Genomic DNA, 22,052 nt, shown 5'->3' with positions numbered 1-22,052 from the left:
TCTCCTACCTCAGCCTCCCACATAGCTGGGATTACAGGCATGTGCCACCATGCTGGCTAATTTTTGTATTTTTAATAGTAGAGACAGGGTTTCACCATGTTGGCCAGGCTGGTCTCAAACTCCTGGCCTCAAGTGATTGGCCTGCCTCGGCCTCCCTAAGTGCTGGGATTAGAGGCGTGAACTAACTTGCCAGGCTGAGTTTGTACTCTTTCAAACTTCAATATTTCTACAAGAAACATATGGATATTCTAGGTGAAATTAATAAAGACTAGAAATGACCTCATGTCAGATAAGGTTTGCCATCAAGTGAGCCATGTCAAACTAACTTTGCATTTTCAGAGCTTTTTGAACTTTGGAATTATGCTTAAAAAATGTAGACCTGTGGTTGTTGTGAATATTAGATTAAATTAAACAATGCATGTAACATGTCTATACCAGTTTCTAAAACATAGGAAGCACCAAATAAATGATTTTTACTGTAGTTAAGAGGGAGGTGCTAAGCCCTCACCACTCTTGCTTCCAGATCTTTTAGATTGGCATAGGGTTTCGCTTTGTGGAGTAGTTTGATCTTTGGCTGTTTTCTTGTAAAGGCGATTGGGATATTTCAGGGTAACAGAAGGTAAGCAGTTTTAGTCTTTGACAGTGTAGAAGAAAAAGAATGATTAGGTTTTGAAGCCAGTTGGATCAGGGTTCAAATTTCAGAGCATCAGCTCCTTTTTAAAATGAGGGAAATATCTATCTTGCTGGTTGCTTTGAGGATTAAATATAACTAGATGGAAGAGAAACTGCTCTGCACACAATATGTGCTCAATAAATGGTAGCAAATGTTTTTTTAAAGCATTCAAGAAGCCCAAGGTACAACCTTCCCTTGTTAACAGTCTGAAAGGCACAGAATCAGCCACTTTCATGACCGAAAATAAGAGACTTGGATGGGGATCAGAGAAAGCATTTATTGTACATAAAGAAACAAAGCACTGTTACCATCATGTGTCTGCGGGAAGACGGCACCAGGCCCTCTTCTGTGATGCAATGTCATGGGACTTTACTGGAGTGGGGGTTGGAGGGGGTATGGTGTGACCTCTGAGGAACAGCTCTCTCTCCTACACAGGCAGAGCTGGCCATTTTCCCAGGTGGTATGTAGTGTGAGAGCCTGGTGGCCTCTAGCCTTCAGGAAGTTTCCATTGTACTGTGATTTTTTAAAATGTAGTTTGTCCCTTTTATATAGAACAAACTAAAGTTTCAAGTTTAATGTTATCATACTACAAAGTAAGACTGCTATCTGTTGATCAGTATACTCTGAGAACAGATCCTATCAATTTCTGCTTGGACTCCCACTGGATTCAACTCAGATATAAACCTTTAGGGAGGGCCTACCATGTGCCAGGTGCTGAAAATACAAGGATGATCTGATAAGGTTCCAGCCCAAGAGGGACTGGCAGAGAGGAGAGATAACTGATAACTCTTAATTGGAAGTGTGGAGTGTGGGGTGACGTAATGGAGCTCTGAGTAAAGTACTATGTAGGGTACTAATAAGAGGAAAAACTATTTTTCTGGGGAGGCTACGGGAAATTCTTCCACAGAAGTGATAGTTGATCCAATCTTTGGACTGAATCATCAGGCAAATGGATTTGAGACGGGATGAGAGGAAAGGGCTGAGGGGCGGGGAAGGGGGATAAAGGAGAGAACAATATTCCAAGTGAAAGAAACCGCAGGGACAAAGATATGAGGCAGTAGGCACACTCATGCATTTGTTCAGATAGTCATTCAAAAATCTGTTGAGTGCTAGTCACTGTTCTTGGCACTTGGGACACAACAGGAAGCAAGACAGACAGGTCCCTGATGTTTATACAGAGTTTACACTTCAGAGCTAGATGGGACCAAAAAAAAAAAAAAAAAAAAAAAAAAGCACAAAGAAATGAACAAGATGATTTCAGAGAGTGATACATATTATGAAGAAAATAAACTGGGGTTATGATAGAAAGGGGGCACGGCATGTATGAATGGGCAATCCTCCTCTCTGGAGGAGGCTTTTTTTTTTTTTGAAACAGAGTCTCGCTCTGTCTCCCAGGCTGGAGTGCAGTGGCGTGATCTTGGCTCACTGCAACCTCTGCCTCCCGGGTTCAAACGATTCTCTTGCCTCACTCAGCCTCCCAAGAAGCTGGGATTACAGGTGCCTGCCACCATGCCCAACTAATTTTTGTATTTTTAGTAGAGATGGTGCTTCACCATGTTGGCTGGTCTCGAACTCCTGACCTCAGGTGATCTGCCTGCTCTGGCATTCCAAAGTCCAAAAGGGATTACAGGCGTGAGCCACCGCACCCCGCATTTGACCTCAGAACCAAATGGTGAAGAGGCAGCCTTCTGGGGACAAGGTGTTCCAGGTGGAGGGGATGGCAAATACAAACACCCTACGACAGGATGAGGAACAGAAGAAAGGCCAGCTTGACTGCAGCAATTTGAGCAAAGGACAGTTGGTGGAAGACCAGAGAGGTTGGCAGGCCTGGTTACTAGGGCCTGTGGGCCACCAGAAGGAGTTTGTTTAGAAGAAGTACCATCTGGCTGCTGCACAGAGAATGGGCTGGAAGCAGGGAGATCAGTTGAGAAGCTGTTGCTTATTCTAGGCAAGAGATGTTGGTGGCTCCAACCAGGGTGCAGCAGCAGAGGCATATGTGTTCAGAGCAAATACATATTTGTGAAGTGAAACTGACAGGACCTGTTGATGAACTGGGAGGTGGCTGGGTGGTGAGGGGAAGGAAGATGTAATTAATTATTTCAAATTAATAATATGCAGGTTGAGAGGTTGAGTAAGGTGAACACGTAAAAGTGACTCTGTTCACAGCAGCAATAGCACCAATATGGCAATAGTGGGAAGATGGGATTAGTGAGAGGTCGCTGGAAAATATGCCGTGAAGGCTCTGGGAATGAATGAATTTGGCTTCACACAGAGGAGACAGAGGTACTGTTCCATTGACAAAGGCAGACTGATAATCTGTGAAGCCAGGAATCTCTCAAACTTTTAGCAGCAGGAGTTTTTGTTTGTTTGTTTGTTTAAGCCTTGGCTGACTTTGAACAAATTCGTTTATTTCTCTCTCTCTCCATCTCTTTTTTGCTTTCCAGGATAAACATCTGTCTCATTTCACCAACTCTCCATTGGCCTCAGCGTCTCTCCTCTCAGTAGATTTTTCAGATACTATCATCCTAGTCAAGCAGGAAATTCTGTCCATAGTAGGCACTGAGAAAATTTATTGAGGGACAGTTCAAGGGCCCCTCTCCCTCTCTGGGTTCAGAGAAGAGAAGTTGAATCTATTTGTTTCATCTCTCCCTTCTCCTTTCCCAGCTCAAAATGCTTGGCTCTTTTTGACTTGGAGGAGGCACGATCAGGCTTAATACTTTTGTTGTTGTTGGTTGGCTGGCTGGTTCTATTGTCTCCTGGCCCTAAGGTCTAGGGCCTCTTCCAGTCCCCTGCATACACACAGCAGGCCTGAAGGGGTCCTCAGAGCTCCCTCTGAAACCACGGTACCAGGCTAGTCTTTTTTAGCTAACATTATCTTTTATTTAAACAGAAACAGTAGCCACCAGTCTTGTTACATAACGTACCAATATCCTGGGTGTTAAACTAATTCAGCATCTACTGTTAGGAAGTGGTGATGTGGCAACACAAATATTCGCTCGCACAATATTGCGGAAACATAACAAACATGACTTTCTGGTCCTACTTAAAATTTCAGAGCTGGAAGGGACTTGAGATCATCCTATTTCAACCCTCCTTCTTTTAAACTGTGGAAACCTAGGCCTGGAGAGACAAAGAAACATGCTCAAGAAGCAGATCAGGGCGAGACAGCAAGCTCTTGCTAATCTAAAGAATCCATGACATCTTAGATTAAGGATTAAATGCTAAACAGTTCTTGTTTGTGATTCCTTCCCATCTGAAAGCATTCCCCGCCCCCCCCGCCCCCCCCCCACCTTTTAGACTCTCTAGTCAGTTGTGAACCATGACATAGCCTCTGTTTACACTGAAACTGCAAATCTGATGCTGATATGTCAGCACCACAATACTGAGGTATTTGGGGTGTTTTGTTGTTTTCACTAACTTTGGGGACGGGATTCACATGCAATAGACATTAACTGAATACAATTTGGTTGACCAAGCATATTTGAAAGACAGCTGGGTGGAGATGCAGGTGAGCCAGCATTCTGGGTGTACGTGCAAACCAGTGTGTGGAAGGCGGGGAGTCAGCTGCACTTCCTGCAGCACCCCACATCCTGATAGCTGCACAGTAAATCACTAGTTTCCTTGGACGAGGAGTTCCCAGAGGAACTGCGGAACCCCAGTGTCTTGAGTGAAAGGCAGAACCTGCTCTGTTCACCTTGTCCGTGCCTACATTCTTTATCAAACTGACCTGTCTTCCTGCTGGGAAACTGCCCCACTCCACCCACCTGGTGCCTCCCTGGATTCCTGACTGCCATGAGGTTATTTTTTAACCTGCTCTTCCTTGAAAAGCACCACCCCAATGATCCAGAACGTGGACTCCTCCCCTCTGGTCACTCGGACCATCCCACTCTAACCATCGTCATCTGCCTCTAAAAGTCATGGAAAATTAGCAGCAATAGATCGGTCTTCAATTCCTCTAAGCCCCTTTCGTACTTTTAATTCGCCGAAATTACTAGCAGGAAAGAGAGAAGAGGGGAAATGCATGGCTTCTGAGCAGGGCATGGGTGGGCTGGGTGGAACCGGGACTATCGTTTTAAATTCAATTGCCCCGGGTCCTGAGGGCCACTTCTGGTAATTTAAGCTATGGCTTAGGGCGAGGTTTAAAAAGTAAGAAAGGAATGACTATCTTGAGCCTCCAAGGAGAAGCACTGCAAATCCCCCCGCCCCCAAATACAACCCAGGTTCTGGGAATCCCAGCCCTGCCCTGGGGACAAACCCCAAACCCAAATAAACAGCGCCCTCCTAGGCGCTGACAGCCCACCCAGCTTTGTCTCTATGGGTCCCTGCCCCTCCGGCAAGTTGCCCGGACGGGCGGGACCCGGACCAGCCTCACTCTTGTCGCCCAGGCCAAGCCGGGCCGGGCCGAGGGGTGGGGGAGTGGGCGGTCGGGGAAGCGGGGGGCGGAGTTCCGTCCTCTGATGATTGGCTCCGCGCGGATGGGCTGCGGCTGCGCCCGGCCAACCCGCGGCGTGTTGCTATGTGCTGAGTCGAGGGGATAGGCGCGGGGGTGCGTCCGTCACGGGGTAGCCCCCGGCCCGGACCCGGAGGGATGCGGAGTGGCGGCCGCGGCAGTGGCGGAGACTGTGGCTTTAAGAGCGCGCCGGGAGCCCGAGCCCCATCCGGGCCGCGCTTCGCCGCTGCGCACCGCCGCGGAGCCGAGCCCCGCGCTGGCCGGACGGGGCCGCCTGCCGCCGGGTGAGTGCGCCGGAGTGCGGCGCGGGCTGGTCGCGCGTGGGCGTGGGGCGCACTGTCAGCGCGGGCTCTGGGTCCCCGGCCCCGGACCCCGGACTCCCCCGGCCGGGCCTGCGCGGGGTTGGAGGTGCGGCGCTCTCGGTTCCGCGTGGGGTCCCCGTGGGGGCCGCGGGCGCCGGGGGCGGGGAGCCGCAGCCGGGCCACGTGACCGGTTTGTTTACAAACATTGCCGGGCCCGCGGCTGCTCACTGAGAGCCCGGGGCGCGGGACCCCCGGTCGGGGTGGAAGACGCACGGCAGGGGCCGGGCAAGTCTGCGGGGCCAGGTTTGGGGTGGGGGCGCGGAGCTGGGATCGCCGCTTCCTCCTCCGCGTCGTCCCCGCGGGTTCGGACTCCGTGGGGTCCGGGTGGGGCTGGAGACGCCCTCCGTCCACTCGTGACGCCGCGTCTCCTTCGGAGAGTCCTGGGGACACTTGGACACAGGGCACCGCCCTGGGGGCCTCCCACTGTGGGACTGGGCGCCGTCGAAATTTCTCGGAGCGCGTCGTCGGCCCCGGCCCGAACCGAGGTAACCGCAGTCGAGTTCCTGCCTGGCCGCGTCCTGGCGCCTCCCCGGTGTCCTTGCCAAGGGGGTGGGCGCGAAGTCCTGCCCAAAGGAACGCGGGGGCCTCTGCCGCGAGCGCCTCCCCGGAGCTGGCGCTTAGGGGCGGCCCCGACCTTTCGCCACTTCCAGTTTACCGTAGTTGGCCGCCGACCTCCTCTGGTGTCTTTCCCAGAGTGGTGGGCTTTCCTCCGGTCTTGGGGGCGTGCAGGGGTGGGGGACACCTGTTCTTTTGGACTTCTTGTCCAGAAGATTGCTACCTCTGTGCGAGAGTTTAAAAAGCCAGGTGAGCGAGTGTCCCGTTTTCCTCCGCTTAGTGCGGAGCTGCACCCTCTCCCGGCCTCCAGTCCCGCCGCTGTGAATGGCCCCAGGGAACTGCTCCGAAGCTTTCCGGGGGTTTTGCTTTCTGGCTTTTCTGCTGATTTTGCTGTCCTTGCAACTTGGGAGGCTCTTGAGTGAGTCCTTGCCTTTGGTGAATCTGAAGGCTAACGAGGCAGCTGTCTTTTTCTCCCTGCCCTTCCTTCCTTGCTCTTCCTTGTCCCAAAGCATTGGGTAAGAAGGGTAGCGGTCAGCTTTCCTGTGCCTTACGGAGCATTAGAGGTGCAAGAAGTTCGGTAAACCACCTCACTGGCTCTGGGGTGGGACTTGATTTCACATGGTTTTTGCTCCCCCGTGCTCTCCTGGCTCTGGGGGCCACCTGGCCTGTGAGTGACTGAGTCTTGCCTCCGGTGAGGAACATTTTCATTCTTCTAAACTGTGTTTTGAGTGGCTGCAAGTTCTTTTCCCCAGAAACAGGCCCAGCCTGGGGAGAGCTGTGCAGACTTCCCCCTTGGCACCATCCCCTGTCCCCAGCTCCATGATCGGGTCTCAGGCAGGAGTGCAGTGGGAGCCTCATCCCCTTCCTCAGCTGGGCTTTGCCGCGGCAGGTTAACATTCAATGATAGCATTTCTTGGATCTGTCTTGGTATTTCTGTGCTTGAACCAAAATCAAGATGCTTGGAGTTAGGGGTGGAAAATGGAAAATAAACACCATGCACAAGAAAACCGTTTTCCTTCTTCCCTCTAGGAGCGTGGTTTTCAGACTTTGAGTGAGACCTGCAGTGCATACAGGTCTGTAACTGAAATAAGTTTCAGAGAACAATAATTACCCTTTCTACCTGCAGTGTGCTCTGTTTTAAAGTTTTTTTTTTTTTTTTCTACTTCATTAAAAAATAATCAACTGCTGGTTACGACCCATTAATTTGATTTCCTGACCAAGCAGGTCCTGACCCACAGTTTGAGAAGCATCGCTTTAGGGCAGAGGTCCTCAAACTTAAAACGTGTATAAAGATGACCTGGGTCGTGTTTAAAAATACAGTTTGTCAGGCTATTCGGCAGATGTTTATTTTCAGTGGGCCACAGGAATCTGCATTTTTACAAAGGGACCCATGAGATTGTGATGCAGGTGCTTGATAAGAGCCCCTGATCTAGTGGGAACTGGAGGCAGGGAACAGTGAAAGGTATTTACTTGGCTCTGAAGTGCAGTCAGGTATGTGACCCCATACTCTGCAATCCCAAAATCACTCAGCTGCCAATCACACTGGCTTAGGCTTTGAAAAGTCTAAGGACACAGTATTGTTTCTTCTCAACTGCCATGAACCAGTTGGCTTTAAGAGACTGGTATCCCTCGCTCTCCACTCCAGCCTGTTTGAGGGCTGCTGCACAGTGTTGTGTACCAGGAGATGTTTCTAGGTGTGTGGGGGTTGGAGATGTGAGTAGTGCCAATGAGTTGCGTGAGTGTTGCTGTGCTGTTCATAGATTATGTGAATTTTTCATTGTCTTAATGATTTTTAACGGTTTTGCAGGCAGCCACATAGTCATTGTGCCTGGGGGATTCACAATTGGCCAGCTAAAGAAAAGGTTGATTTTGTTTAGTATCCAGACTGTGTAGCCTGGGGGAAAGGCAGGCTGGTAACTCTTTTTATTTGAGGGGAAGGGGGGTGAGGAGTCAGGATTTTGTCTACCATCAGGTCTTAGCAAGAGGCACAAGTTCCCATACCTCCTGGGCTACCCCAGTCCTGGTTACTTCCCATTGTAATGGCCCAGTCCCTGAGTGCAGGTGAATCTTGTTAGGCCTCCAGTTTCTGATGCTGTTATCTCTGCCTTCAGGCACAAACACACACACACACCTGATGCAGCCACAGGTTAGATTTTTCCCTCTTAGTTATTGTGTCCAGACATATTGGTAGGATACATTTATTTGAATTAATGAAAGCTACGATTTAGCTTCAAAAAGGACTTTATCCAAATTGAAGTTCAACCGTAGCCCTTCTTGCTAAAGGTGTGTCTTATGGGAACATTAATCATGGGATTTTAAAAATTACCTTTAATAATGTTCAGTTTGGCCAAGCAGCTCACATTCAGAATGTTTAGTTTTGAGCATATGGAGAAAAAGCAACAAAAGGATGGCAAGGGATGAGATGTCCCAGGATTGGAAAAGCCAGAAGGAAGAGATGTTGAAGTGAGATTCAGATGGAGGATGTGATCAATTCCCATTGTAAATTATCTTGGCATTTCCTTAGTGTTTGTCACGCAAACCACTAGGTGCTCTGACAACTGCATTCCCCTGAGCATAAAAAGGTATAAAGTTTTGGAAAAGAAAGAAGCATAATTTTCAACTTGAGCCTGTAATGATGGAAAGCCAGCCAGGCCCTGCAGGCTAAAGATATTTTTTAGAGTTGTTAGTTTTCAGTGACATTGTCCTTAACAAAAGGTGATACACTTGAGTCTGTCAAGTATTGTACTGCCTGGGTTTGTTTACCTGGGAGCTGTGGATATAACACTGGTGATCTTAAAAGTACACCCCAGAGGCTGGGCGTGGTGACTCACGCTGTAATCCCAGCACTTTGGGAGGCAGAGGCGGGCGGATCACGAGGTCAGGAGATGGAGACCATCCTGGCTAACACGGTGAAACCCCGTCTCTACTAAAAATACAAAAAAAAAAAATTAGCCAGGCGTGGTGGCGGGCACCTGTAGTCCCAGCTGCTCGGGAGGCTGAGGTGAACCTGAGAGGCGGAGGTTGCAGTGAGCGGAGATTGCACCATTGCACTCCAGCCTAGGCGACAGTGCGAGACTCCGTCTCAAAAAAAAAAAGTAAAACAGAATATGCTATTCCCTTGTCGCCAATTTGCCAATGGCAAATTGTCCTTCAGATATAATCTAATTCCTTTCCCTGTAGGCACCACCTACTCCCCTGTCTTCTGCCTCATCTCTTACCAATCTCCACTGTGTCCACTCTGCTGCTTCCTGCTTGAGAAACGCTCACCTTTTTGAGGTTTCTGAAACATGCCATACTTATTTTTGTCATGGGGCTTTTCTACTGGTAGTACCTCTTTCCAGGATGCTCTTTCTCCAAATTTTTCTTTTCTTTCTTCTTTTTTTTCTTTTTCTTTTTTTTTTTTTTTTTTTTTTGAGATAGGGTTTTGCTCTTGCTTAGGCTGGAGTGCAGTGGTATGATCTGCTCACTGCAACCTCTGCCTGCCTGGTTCAGGCAATTCTTCTGCCTCAGCCTCCCAAGTAGCTGGGATTACAGGCGCACCCCACCACACCCGGCTAATTTTTGTAGTTTTAGTGGAGACGGAGTTTCACCATATTGTCCAAGCTGGTCTTGAACTCCTGACCTCAGGTGATCTGCCTGCCTCAGCCTCTGACAAGGGTTTACAGGCATGAGCCACCAGGCCTGGCTCTTTCTCCAAATTTTTGCATGGCTGACTCTCACTTGGTTCTCAGAGCTCCTTCCTGACGACCAGTTATCTAGAACAGCTCCTCCTCCCTTCTCTGCCCCTCAGCCTCTCTTAATCCCCTTAACTTTATTTTCTTCAAAGCACTTTAATACCGTCTGGAAATATATTATCTACTTGTTTGCCGACACGGAAGCTTGAGAGCTTTTCTGTCTTGCTTACTGCTAAAAGTGCTTGGTGTGGAGTAGACACTGGATAAATATTTGTTGGTTGAATGCATGAATGACCAAGAGAACCAAGGTTTAGAATCTCTAGAGGAAGAAATATAGTTTAAGAGAAGAGGAAAAGATAATTCTGTTTTTCTGGGATAACATAGTATTCTCAGAATTACTTTCATTTGCACTATGTCTGCTTTTCACAATAGTTTTCATTCCTTTATTCCATTTATAGGTTGGCAAAGGCTCCAAAAGCTCCATTGTTATTTTGTTGTTATTAATAATAAACAACTCTTATCTACCCCAGTAACCTTATTCTAGGCCTCACTGTTTGTTTTCTTCTAACAAATGTTAGCATTTCTATCAGTAATCACATTTCATTAATACCAGGAGGCACTATATGTGGGGCTAAGAGCCTGGACTTTGGAATCAGAAAGACCTGGATAATTAGCTCTGTGACCTTGGCAATCTACTAAAATTCTCTAAATCTTTGTTCCTTATTTGTAAAATGATACTAATAATAGTTCGCATCACACAGGACTGATGGGAGGATTAAATGAGACTGCAGGGGAAGCCAGGCACAGAGCCTGGCACCTAAGCACTCAGTGCTAGCTATTAATAACAGCACTAATATTAATAGGTGGATTCCCCTCTCTCTGGCTCAGAGGAATCCATTCTCAATCCATTGATTTGGGAGTGGACAGTGTGTGGTGGGTTCAGAGAAGGACTTCTTACTATAAGTGAGTGAAGACTGAAAATGCCACTTACATCTATTTGAACTGGAATGGAATTTAGAAACCGTCTATTCGCACACTGACCGCTGCCCAACATCCACCTGGAAGAAGTAATAGTTACGGAAGTTTTTGGAAGACATGTTGTCTATCTGCTCCTGTGGCATTCTTGGTTTTAGACTTGATTAAGCTGGGCCATCTGCATGCGCCATTGTGTCAACCCCTCCATTGTTATTTTTACTGAGTTGAGCTTCAGTGTCTGTCAGAAATAGCTTTACATAACTTGTTACTGTAGTTCTTATAAGGGTTTATATTGAAGACTAGCTACAGATTCAATGCCCCCTTTAAGAAGTTCATGGGAGAAACGCTTTTAGAACGTAGTTTCTCTGAAAAGCTTTGCCTCTGGTGAAAACCTGGTATGCTTTATCTTTTGTGGAAACTGGAAATTTATAGCATCATATTTCTCTTTTTGCTTTGGCTACCAGGAAGTACAGAGCCAAATCTGTAGCTTGATTTTAGTGACTATGTAGGGCTCTGCATCCTATTTTTTTCCACTGTTAACCTTGTAATTTTTATTTTCTATTAATTAGGTATATACTGGGTTGGGCATTAAAATCTGTTTAGGTGTTAAAATTTTAGAGATATAAACATTGAGGTTCAAACAGAAAAAGGACTTGATTTAAGACATAGTGCTAATTAGGGCAAAGTGGAAGCTATAAACCATACCTTCTGTTTCTCAGACCAAGGCCTCTTCCTACTTCTGCACATTCTGGAACAATACCAGCTCCTCATCTAAACCCTAAATAGCCCATGTCTCCATTCTAGGCAGAGTCTACCTTCTCTCTGCAACGAGGCAGAGCAGCATTCTGCTTGCGAGGTGCAGCACTGCCACCTGCATTCCTATTACCTAGATGGGTCAGCAACACCTGGGTTTCCTGAGCTACAGAGCAGTCAGCCCTCCCCTGGTCTTAAAAGCAGTGTGTCTAGACTGAGTGGCTTTGATTCGAAACTGGATTGCTGGCTCCAAATGAGGTTACCCTCCAGTGTCTGGAGTTCCTTTGTCTGTTTCTCACTGGGAAAGGAAGGTTTGACATCCATTTGGCAGATGGGTGCCACTGAGGCTCAAACAGGATCTTCTGTGGCCAAGTTTAGTTGCACCAGAGAAAGTGGCTTTGTTTTACCCAATGTGAAATTTTTAATTCTAGGAAATACCTTTCTAGTGATTTGTTTTTTGTTTTCTCAAGGCGTTCTGTTCAGGAGTACCTGGGGCAAATTAGTGTAGGCATGGAACAGATCCTGCCAATCAGGAATATTTGATCCCTATTTTCGAGATGGATTGGTGAAGAATGAAGCGGATTTACACATGCAGAAACATTCCATGGGGAACAGTTGTGTGTAAAGGCACCGAGGCGTGAACATAAGAGGGAGAGTATGGGGAATGTTCAGTAAGCCCGTGAGATGGGGAAAGAGGGCGCTGGGATGTAGTTCTCAGCTACCATGGCTGCAGATAGAGCACTCCATGGGAGTGGACTGTGACTTCATTCATAGTAATGGTGAAGAGCGCTACACAATGGCTAATTGCCTCAGATCATAGGTGTCCCCAGGAGGGAGGCTATCTCTAGGGGTTCTGGAAGCTGGCTGCCTTAAGAATTCCTCGTCCCACTAAAGGCCTACAAAATCAGAATTTTCAGGATGGGGAATTTGTAACAAAAACAAGAAAATAGTAATAACCCCTGAAAACCTGTTTCTCAGGTTCTTCTTTTTTTTTTCTTTTTTTTTTTTTTTTTTTGAGACGGAGTCTCGCTCTGTCGCCCAGGCTGGAGTGCAGTGGCCGGGTCTCAGCTCACTGCAAGCTCCGCCTCCCGGGTTCACGCCATTCTCCTGCCTCAGCCTCCGGAGTAGCTGGGACTACAGGCGCCCGCCACCTCGCCCGGCTAGTTTTTTGTATTTTTAGTAGAGACGGGGTTTCACCATGTTAGCCAGGATGGTCTCGATCTCCTGACCTTGTGATCCGCCAGTCTCGGCCTCCCAAAGTGCTGGGATTACAGGCTTGAGCCACCGCGCCCGGCCCTGTTTCTCAGGTTCTTCTAAAGCAGCCAACCCCACACATGTCTGAGGTCTGGAAACCACTGAGGTTGTGGTTGATCCTCTGGCAGGAGCTACCAAGCAGCCTTGGCTTTTGGCCCCCTTCCCCTTGTTCTTTCTATTTTTGCTTTTTCCTTTGTTTGTGTTGCCCCGGCTTATGTCATCCAGGGTATCTGTGCGCCCGTCCCCCACCCTCGCCCCCCCACCGCTTTGTTTCTGCTTTTACCACTTTGGTCTTTGTCTGTTGGGGGTCCCTCCCTAAATAGACCCATTGCCAAATGGACCACAAGAGAGAAATGAATTAACTTTCAGGACTGGTTACGTTAATGGTATAAACGTGCGCATTACATAAACCTAACTTAAATAGGGCTTGCAGTTTGTTGTGCTCGCAGGGCTCTTTGTTTCTGTTAGGATTTGAGGAAATGTTATCCCCACACTTAACTGCAGCCTTAAAGCTAAGATACCTCATTAGCCGGGAGGTACAACAAGAGCTGAAAACCAAGTCCGGCCAATTTGCGGAACTTTAAAAAATTAAGGCGGCCGCCGCGGTGGCTCACGCCTGTAATCCCAGCACTTTGGGAGGCCGAGGCGGGCGGAGACCATCCTGACTAACACTGTGAAATCCCGTCTCTACTAAAAATACAAAAAATTAGCCGGGCGTGGTGGCGGCGCCTGTAGTCCCAGCTACTCGGGAGGCTGAGGCAGGAGAATGGCTGGAACCCGGGAGGCGGAGCTTGCAGTGAGCTGAGATTGAGCCACTGCACCCCAGCCTGGGCAACAGAGCGAGACTCTGTCTCAAAAAAAAAAAAAAAAAAAAAAAAAAAAAAAAAAAAGGCCAAGCGCGGTGGCTCACGCCTGTAATCCTAGCACTTTGGGAGGCCGAGACGGGCTGATCTCCTGAGGTCCGGAGTTCCAGACCAGCCTGGCCAACATGGCGAAACCCTGTCTCTACTAAAAATACAAAAATAGCCAGGCGTGGTGGCGGGTGCCTGTAATCCCGGCTGCTTAGGAGGCTGAGGCAGGAGAATTGTTTGAACCTGGGGGGCGCAGGTTGCAGTGAGCCAGATTGCGCCATTGCCCTCCAGCCTGGGCAACAAGAGCGAAACTCCGCCGGGGCGGGGCGGGGGGGGGGGCGGCGGGGGGGGGAGCCGGGAAAGCGTCTTACAAAGATGAACAGGCTGCGTGCATTTGCCGGGCCTCAAAGGATCAGAGGCACGTGGTGGAAGCACCTTTAAGAAGGAGAATGGAAGGGGGACTTAGATTCTTGTTAAAATCTTTCTGCTATTCCCATTCAGAGAAGAAACCCAGAAATGTGCTGTAGAGTCTCCCTTTCCCACGCCACCCGCTTTCCTCTCCCTCAGTAAATGGCACCACTGGATGACAGTTTAATAATTCCCAGAACAAAATAACTTCCAACTTTAGGCTGGCGATGACTTGGTCTTTAGACATACAATCAACCTTTTGAAAGTGCCTCTTCCCTTTTTTGCTCTTCAGTTTTTAAAAAGTTCAATTTCCAAATTCCCGTTGCGGAAAGGCGGGGAGCCCAGCCACAGATGTCAGAGTCTAGAGTTTTGGATTTGAATTGGGAGATTAAAGTCAGAAAGCCAAAGGCATGCTGACAGCTGAACAACAGAATTGTATTGGCAGATTTGGGTTGGGTGGTTTGTAGCTAATTGGGGCCCCAGCTGTGCCCTGGGGGACCAGCAGTTTAAAGAGAAATCAAGGTCACACAGTGCCCAGAGTCTACAACACATTCGTGTATTCAGCAGATATTTGAGTGTGGGAAACACAGATGACAATCAAATAATCACCTCAGTAAAATTACCGCTATGGATAGTGCTATATGTGTGGCATAGGGGAGCCTGACTTGGTTAGGGCTGGATGAGGCCAGGGGGAGAGTTCCCTAGTACAGTAACTTCTGAAGATAGGCCGTATCTCTTACCCTATTTCCCAAGACCTTGTTTTCTTCATAGATCTTGTAAATGGCTATTTTTCATTATACTTCAAGTATAACCCTGTCTGGGGACAGAGAGATGGACCAGATTTTTCTCTGGGTCACAGATCATGGGAAAAATCTATTTGTTTTGTTTTAACCAGGGTTATCATCTCTGAGCATGATCAAATACAAAAGGAAGGACTGGTGTTGAAGGGCGGCAGTCTCTTGGGGCTGGAGGATGAGGGTACATTTGGCTCTCTCGTCTGCATAGTCAAGGCAGGGCTGAGGGATCGCTCGCCTTCTTGGCCTGAATCAAATCTGACACTTCATTTTTTTGTGACTCATTCTTGCCTAGGGTAGCAGCTCAGACTGTCCTGGGGGTTTTGTGGGGACCATCTTGGAAGAAGACGCCTAGGTTGGAACTCTAAGAGTTTCTCTAGGGGTCTAGACGTCCCTGCCCACGTGGGAGGGTCACTTGGGGAGCTAACCCAAGGAGGGCATACACAGCCTGTCTGAAGGGCAGAGCAGGAAACGTTTCTGCTGTCAGACAGCAGCCAGGTAAAAGCATCAGAGGCTCGCGTGGTGTGGCTCAGCTGAGTGATGATTTCATGGCCCTACTGAATTTCAGACTCCATCTGCCAGCCCAAATGAGTTGGCATCACAAGCGTTTACTGGCTTTTTAACTTTGTAGAGCATTAATGGTGTGTGAGTCCTGTGTAATGCCCAGATTGGATATTTTAAATGTACTGGATAGTGGCAAACTAAATAAGGCGATTTTAAAAATACCAGCTTTACGTGGCAGTGTGGTTTCACTGATGGCCATTCATTTTACTCAGTTAACATTTATCAAGGATCTCCAGTATGCTGGGGCTGTGAGTCCTGGAGAGACCACTGCGGGTGGGGTTGGGGGGATCTGGAAGGCCGGACCTTTGACTGCAAGAAGTTCCCAGTCTGATGGGGATAGAGACTCATGAACAGTGTGATAAAATGCCATTCCAGAGAAAACTTTTTTTGTGCTGGGAGAAGGGACCACCAGCTCTGCTAGTGTCCTACTGGAGCTGAGTGTTAAGGGATGAGCAGGCATTTACTCATTCCTTGAAGAATAAGGTAGGCAGAGAAGGTAGGGTAAGGCGTTGCAGGAGCTGGAATAGTGTAAGGAGCACAGGATAACGACTGAGCTTGATCTGTAGGAAGCAAAGGTTTGGAGTGGGGCGGGGAGGTGATGACAATATAAGAAGAGTTGGGCCCAGGCTCTTAGTGCCACCTGAAGGGTTGGACCACATCCTGTAAGCTGCTAGGAAACCACTGGAGGTTTTGAAACATGAGAGAGTGTGATCAGGTTGTGTTTTATAAATAGAATTCTAGAATGGGCTGGAGAGGTAAGAGCTGAGTCAGGGAGACCTGTGGGAAGCTGTCGCAGTAGTCCAGGATGAGAGAGGATGGGGTTCACAGTGCTGCTGCTGGTGACTGAGGGTGGCAATGGGAGCGTGCATCTAAGAAGCAGAACCAACTGTCTAGGGGACAAATGAAGTATGACATAGAAGGGAAAGCGTAAAGGGTGTTTCCTACTTGGGCAACTGGAAGAAGGAACAGAATTGGAATGAAGGTGACAGCAGTCTCACTGTGTTGCCCAGGCTGGTCTTGAGCTCCTGGGCTCAAATGATCCTCCCACCTCAGCCTCCCAAAGTGCTGGGATTACAGGCATGAGCCACTGTGCCCAGTGTGGAGACATCCTTTATAAAGGGTTCAAGGGTTCAGGAGTAGAAGGCACAAGTTTAGAAGGCTTGAAAGGGTGTGGGTAAGAAGGCCCAGGGGAACAAGCAGTCAGAGGCACTTGGCAGAAGCACTTCCAAGAACGATGGAAGGAGAATAGCCAGGAGATAGAGGCTCAAACAGAGAGGTAGGAGAAGAATCCAGAGAAACACAGTAAAGCCCATTAAGGAGCATTTCAGATGAAAGCAGCTGAAGGCAGCACCACGGCCAAATAGTATTGGCATTCTAAAGTATTAGTGTTTGTGGCTCACACCTGTAATCCCCGCACTTTGGGAGACTGAGGCAGGTGGACCACCTGACGTCAGGAGTTCAAGACCAGCCTGGCCAACTTGGTGAAACCCCATCTGTACTAAAAATAAAAAATTAGCCAGCAATAGTGGTACACGCCTGTAATCCCAATTACCCGGGAGGGTGAGGCAGGAGAATTGCTTGAACCTGGGAGGCAGCGGTTGCAGTGAGCCAGAATCACGCCATTGTACTCCAGCCTGGGTGAGAGAGCAAGACTCCGTCTCAAAAAAAAAAAAAGTATTAGTGTTTGAACTTGGCGTGTTGGAGACTGCCCGTAGTTTTGACTCAAAATCCTGGTTATGATAAATGATATTCATGAAGCGTTGCCAGAAGTCTCTGTGGCTCTTCCATTCCTCTAGAGCAGTGGTCCCCAACCTTTTGGCACCAGGGACCAGTTTCGTTGAAGACAATTTTTCCACGGATGTGGGGGATGGTTTTGGGATGAAACCGTTCCACCTCAGCTCATCAGGCATTAGTTAGATTCTCATAAGGAGCGCACAGCCTAGATCCCTGGCATGCACGGTTCACAATAGGGTTCGCGCTCCTGTGAGAATCTAATACCGCCACTGACCTGATGTTTTGAAGGTTGACAGAGGGATACTTTCCCCTGAGGCAAGATTCGGCAGGCAGAGCATCACTACTACATGGAACCAGGACTTTAAAGGCTGAAAGAATTCTAGAGATCATGTAGGATTATCCTCGGACATATAACCCTCCTGAAACCAAGACTAGACCCTGCATCCAGCGTTGAGATGAATGGTTGGTTTTGTTTATGAAGGAGCATGGTTTCTTGAGTATCCAAGCTGGTTTTTATTACCAGCTGGGTGGATTTGAAGTCCCACCTGGTTCCAGTGCTGTAAAAGAGGTATCTAGAAAGTGATGGTTTTCCTGTGGGTCTTGCACATCAGCTCCTTGGCAGCTTTAATAGAGAGTTTTCAGAGAAGTTTCAGCAGTGGCCCTGTCCTGAGATTAGTACAGTCAGTGTAGACCACAGAGATAACTTTTTCAGTACAGTAAGTGATGGAGTGGTCTGTGTTAGGAACGACAGCAATAATATCAGGTCCCCAGCTAAGCCACAGAAGCCTTCTTAAACCACAATGTACCTTTAAGTCGATTAGTTTAGGCGCTAACCTCCTAACCACCCTGAGTCAGCCTGGGGGCAGGAACACTGTTCCTTTTGGTCTTGTGAATAGGAACAATTCCTGTGCCTTTTCTCCCTCACTGGTAAGGGTGACTGTAGCTAATCAGGATTATTGAGTATTAACCATGTGCTGGGTGCTGTGCTGAATGCTCCAATTGCATTATCTCATTTGATCCTTCTGTCTCCTGCAGGAGGTAGGCACTATTATTATCTCCTTTCAGGCAATTTGCCCAGTGGTAATGTAGCTAGTGAGAAGAACTAAGATGGAATCCAAGTCCACCCACCTCTAGATCCTGCACTCTTAACCGCTGGGCAGCACTGCTGCCCACCTCTCTCATTGGGTGGGCACAGGTCTCTCTGTGCTGTCTGCTCTAGGCTCCGGATTCTGGGGAGAGTAGGATGGGGAAGGAGGACAACTCTCCCAGTATAAAGGCCTTCCCTCGTGATTCCACCTCTCCCTTTTTTCTGTCTCCCACTCCCAGAAGTGGCTTGCCTCCTCCTTTCTGCTGCCACCACCATTCAGCCAGGGCTGCTTTCGTTCTTCACAGATGTTGGGACAGGCTATGGCTACTTAGTTACGTTCCTAGCCTCCTGTCCTTTTTTTTTTTTTTTTGAGACGGAGTCTCACGCTGTTGCCCAGGCTGGAGTGCAGTGGCGCGATCTCGGCTCACTGCAAGCTCCGCCTCCTGGGTTCACGCCATTCTCCTGCCTCAGCCTCCTGAGTAGCTGGGACTACAGGCGCCCGCCACCGCGCCCGGCTAATTTTTTTTTTTGTATTTTTAGTAGAGACGGGGTTTCACTGTGGTCTCGATCTCCTGACCTTGTGATCCGCCCGCCTCGGCCTCCCAAAGTGCTGGGATTACAGGCTTGAGCCACCGCGCCCGGCCCCCTCCTGTCCTTAAAGTTAGCACAAGGTCCCTTTCAGGCTTTCTAAGAGTTTTTAATTTGTTTGTTTTTAAACCTAGACCAGCAATGTAAAGAATAGGCATGGATGCCAATGACAGGCCTTTGAGTGGCACCCAGGAATTGTGGTTTTCCTGGGCATCCCAGCACAGGATGGGAGTAGAGGTGGTGAGGAGAGAATTGGGTTAGATGGAGTCTGGGGATGCAGAGTAAGTTCGCCTCCTTCCTCCTTGCTTGGAGAGGGAGGGAGGGTCCTCATCACATTTGCTGCCTGTGCAGGTAGGTGGACCTGTCCAGTGGGCAGCCAGTGGGAAGCAGAGGAGGTTCAGTTCAGTGATGGTGTTTAGCCTCTACTGTGTGCCCTGTGCTGCTGAGTTCATGGAGTACAAAGATGATTCTTGGAGCCTACCTCTAGTAGAGGATACAGAGGCAGGAAAGGGTAATTTCGATTTCAGTAGGGTTAAGATGGAGGTGAACACAGGAGAGGCCACTAAGCCCAGTGTTGAGGTGACATTTGAGCTGAGTTTCAATGGTCAAGTAAGGGCCTTGTGAGGAGAGATGGGAAGGTTGTATCAGTCTGAAGGAGTGGCATCAGCAAAACCATGGAAGCATGGAGTGTAAGCGTGGTGTATTGAGGGGACCTACAAGGAGTGGTACAAGTTGCCACATGCCTCCAACAAAAGAGTTCCTGACACGTGGTAGACTCTTAAATGTCATTTCAATAAATGGAGATGGAGGATGATAAGGTGTAGAGGATGAGTTGAGTCCGAAGCTATGCATGGGCATCAGTAGTAATACACACCTGGAATGTGTTATATGGTTACTACATGCCAGGCACATATGCTTAGTACTTTTCTACTAACTTAGTTCATCTTCACGTGAGCCATATGAAGTAGATATTATTGTCTCTATTTTTTGTGAGGAAAGTGAGGCCCAGAGAGGCTCGGTAATTTGTCCAAGGTCACACAGCTAGTAAATGACAGAGCTGGGATTTGCAACTAGTTCCAGGTTCTTTCTTTTTTTTTTTTTTTTAGGGTTTCACTATGTTGCCCAGGCTAGTCTCATACTCCTGGCCTCAAGCAGTCCTTCTGCCTCAGCCTCCCAAAGTGTTGGGATTATCGACGTGAGCCACTGTGTCCAGCCGGTCCTGTCTTTTTAACCACTGCTCTGTGTTGCCTTTCTGAAGGCTGTAAGCGTGATGACATGGTCAAATCTCCTTTTTAAATAGACAACACTGGCTGGCATGCAGTGGGTGGATTTAAGGGGGAAAGAGGCCCAATGGCCTGCCAGGGCTGTATAAGTCAGAGATGCTTACCTTTGGGCTGTTGAGAGCATGGCCACTGAGGAAGCACCTCTTAGAAGGACCTCAGTACTAACACATGTGTGTGGTTCCTCCAATGTTATTGCCGCTTTGTCTCATCTTGAAAAGAGAATTCTAGATTTGGGGAGATGTCCCAGTGGTACCATCTCAAAGAGCTGCTTGAAGACAAGTTAAAGGATCCTAATGGAAGGGGCAGGCTGGAATTTGGCTACACACAGGCATCTAGTTCAACATAAATAGGAAAGAGGAAAAATAGGATGTTCCCAAAGGACCCCAAACTCTGTGTCTGTCTGAACTCGCAGGCCTTCTCCTTTTTCTTCTTTTTTTTTTTAAGCAGCAGCATCTGTTTTTGCCCCCCGTTGGCCATTAAAAATAATAGATAAAATTTTGGTGTGTATTGTGCACCAGCTCTGTGTAAGCACTGAGACAGTCTCACTTAACACGTAGAACCCTGTGGAGGTTGATCTTATTAGAGATGGGGAAGCTGAGGATCAGGGTGTTTTTGTAACTTGCTGAATCACGCAGCTAGAAAGGAGAGGACCTGGTTTGTGTGAGTCCAGAGCCCACTTCTTTTCCAGTCTTCACCTCCTCTCAGACACCCCATGGAAACAACAACACAGAGGCCTGCCTTGGGACCAGCCTTGTCTCGTGTCCTTCCTGTAGAGAGTCCCACTTCTCGGGTCAGTTTCCGTGGCTCGGCATGTGGTGGTCCAGCCTTGTTTCCACATCAATCCTCACTTAACGAAAGCGTCCCACCTCCCTCCCCTCCATCCTGGTGGCACTCAGAAGGTTCTGTTTTGAGTTTCAGCGGCAATTACTCCCTTGTGGGGAAGGCCTGTTGGCCAGGGAGGCGGGGGCGGGTGGTGCTGGCCAGGTTGGCATGTGCTCTGTGTGCATTTGGCTCTCGAGGTGTTGTATCGAAGATCTTTGTTTTTAATCGTAATATCTCACATGGATTTTCTTTCCGTGCTGCTCATTGTAAGCTAGCTGGGGCAGCGGCAAATCTTCCTTTAATTTCCAACGTGATGGATTATTAGTTCACTGAAAATGGTGTTTCATTTGCACATGTGCCCCGAGGCTTTTAAATATCAAGCTCATTTGATGATTGTTGGGAATCAATTTAGACTCCACGGTTATGTTCTGTGAGTTGGATTCATGAAGCACCATTAACAGGGGCTAAAGTTCAAAAATTAGAATGAGTTCAACTCCATACTCTTAATTTCTTCCTTAAAAAAAAAAAATCAATTTTCTTTCCTGAGAATTGACCCGAGAAGCTTTTAAAATTTTTGCTTAAAAGGGAAGAAGACAATGCAGATGATGAGTTTTTGGTCCCCACCTCTCAGCTTGTTCCTCTCATGCAGCCTGCTTTCCCCTTTCTCAGCCCACAGGCCTTTTTTTTTTCTTTTTTTTTGAGACGGAGTCTCGCTGTGTTGCCAGGCTGGAGTTCAGTGGCGTGATCTCGGCTCACTGCAAGCTCCGCCTCCCAGGCTCAAGTGATTCTCCTGCCTCAGCCTCCCAGGTAGCTCGGACTACAGGTGTGTGCCACCATACCTGGCTAATTTTTGTATTTTTTGTAGAGATGGGGTTTCACCATATTGGCCAGGATGGTCTTAATCTCTTGACCTCATGATCCGCCCATCTCAGGCTCCCAAAGTGCTGGGACTACAGGCGTGAACCACTGCCCCTGGACCTATAGGCCTTTCTTGATCCTGCTTCTCTTTGCTTTCTACTTACCTCCTCTCATTTCTTCTAGTTTGTCCTGTACCAGTTGAACAAGATTCATATTTCAGCAAGCCACTTTTTCTTCCCTTTTTCTTTTCTTCTTTTTTTTTTAATGCTCTGTGACACAGTCTGGAATGCAGTTGGAGTGAACACTGTGCACTGTAACCTCAACCTCCTGGGCTCAAGTAATCCTCCTGCCTCAGCCTCTCAGGTAG

At 48.1% G+C, this 22,052-nt stretch overlaps 1 protein-coding gene across 5 annotated transcripts in view; it reads left to right on the top strand.

The window, feature by feature from the left end:
* The first annotated feature begins 5,237 nt into the window (after nucleotides 1-5,237).
* YPEL2 (yippee like 2) overlaps nucleotides 5,238-22,052 on the top strand; it is a 66,528-nt gene continuing 49,713 nt past the window's right edge. For 2 of the 5 annotated variants that reach the window (XR_013406407.1, XM_015119122.3), the window contains exon 1: nucleotides 5,238-5,407. The gene's annotated coding sequence lies outside the window, so the exon portion shown is untranslated. Of the gene's footprint in view, nucleotides 5,971-6,064; nucleotides 6,290-19,806; nucleotides 21,496-22,052 lie in introns of those variants that run through there. The other 3 variants (XM_028836255.2, XM_028836257.2, XM_077970915.1) reach the window with 3 other exon arrangements.

The sequence above is a fragment of the Macaca mulatta genome, chromosome 16 (genome assembly GCF_049350105.2).
Source record: "Macaca mulatta isolate MMU2019108-1 chromosome 16, T2T-MMU8v2.0, whole genome shotgun sequence".
Taxonomy (NCBI): Eukaryota; Metazoa; Chordata; class Mammalia; order Primates; family Cercopithecidae; genus Macaca; species Macaca mulatta.
The sequence above is the reverse complement of the archived record's forward strand: the minus strand, read 5'-3'. Positions and strand labels throughout refer to the sequence as shown.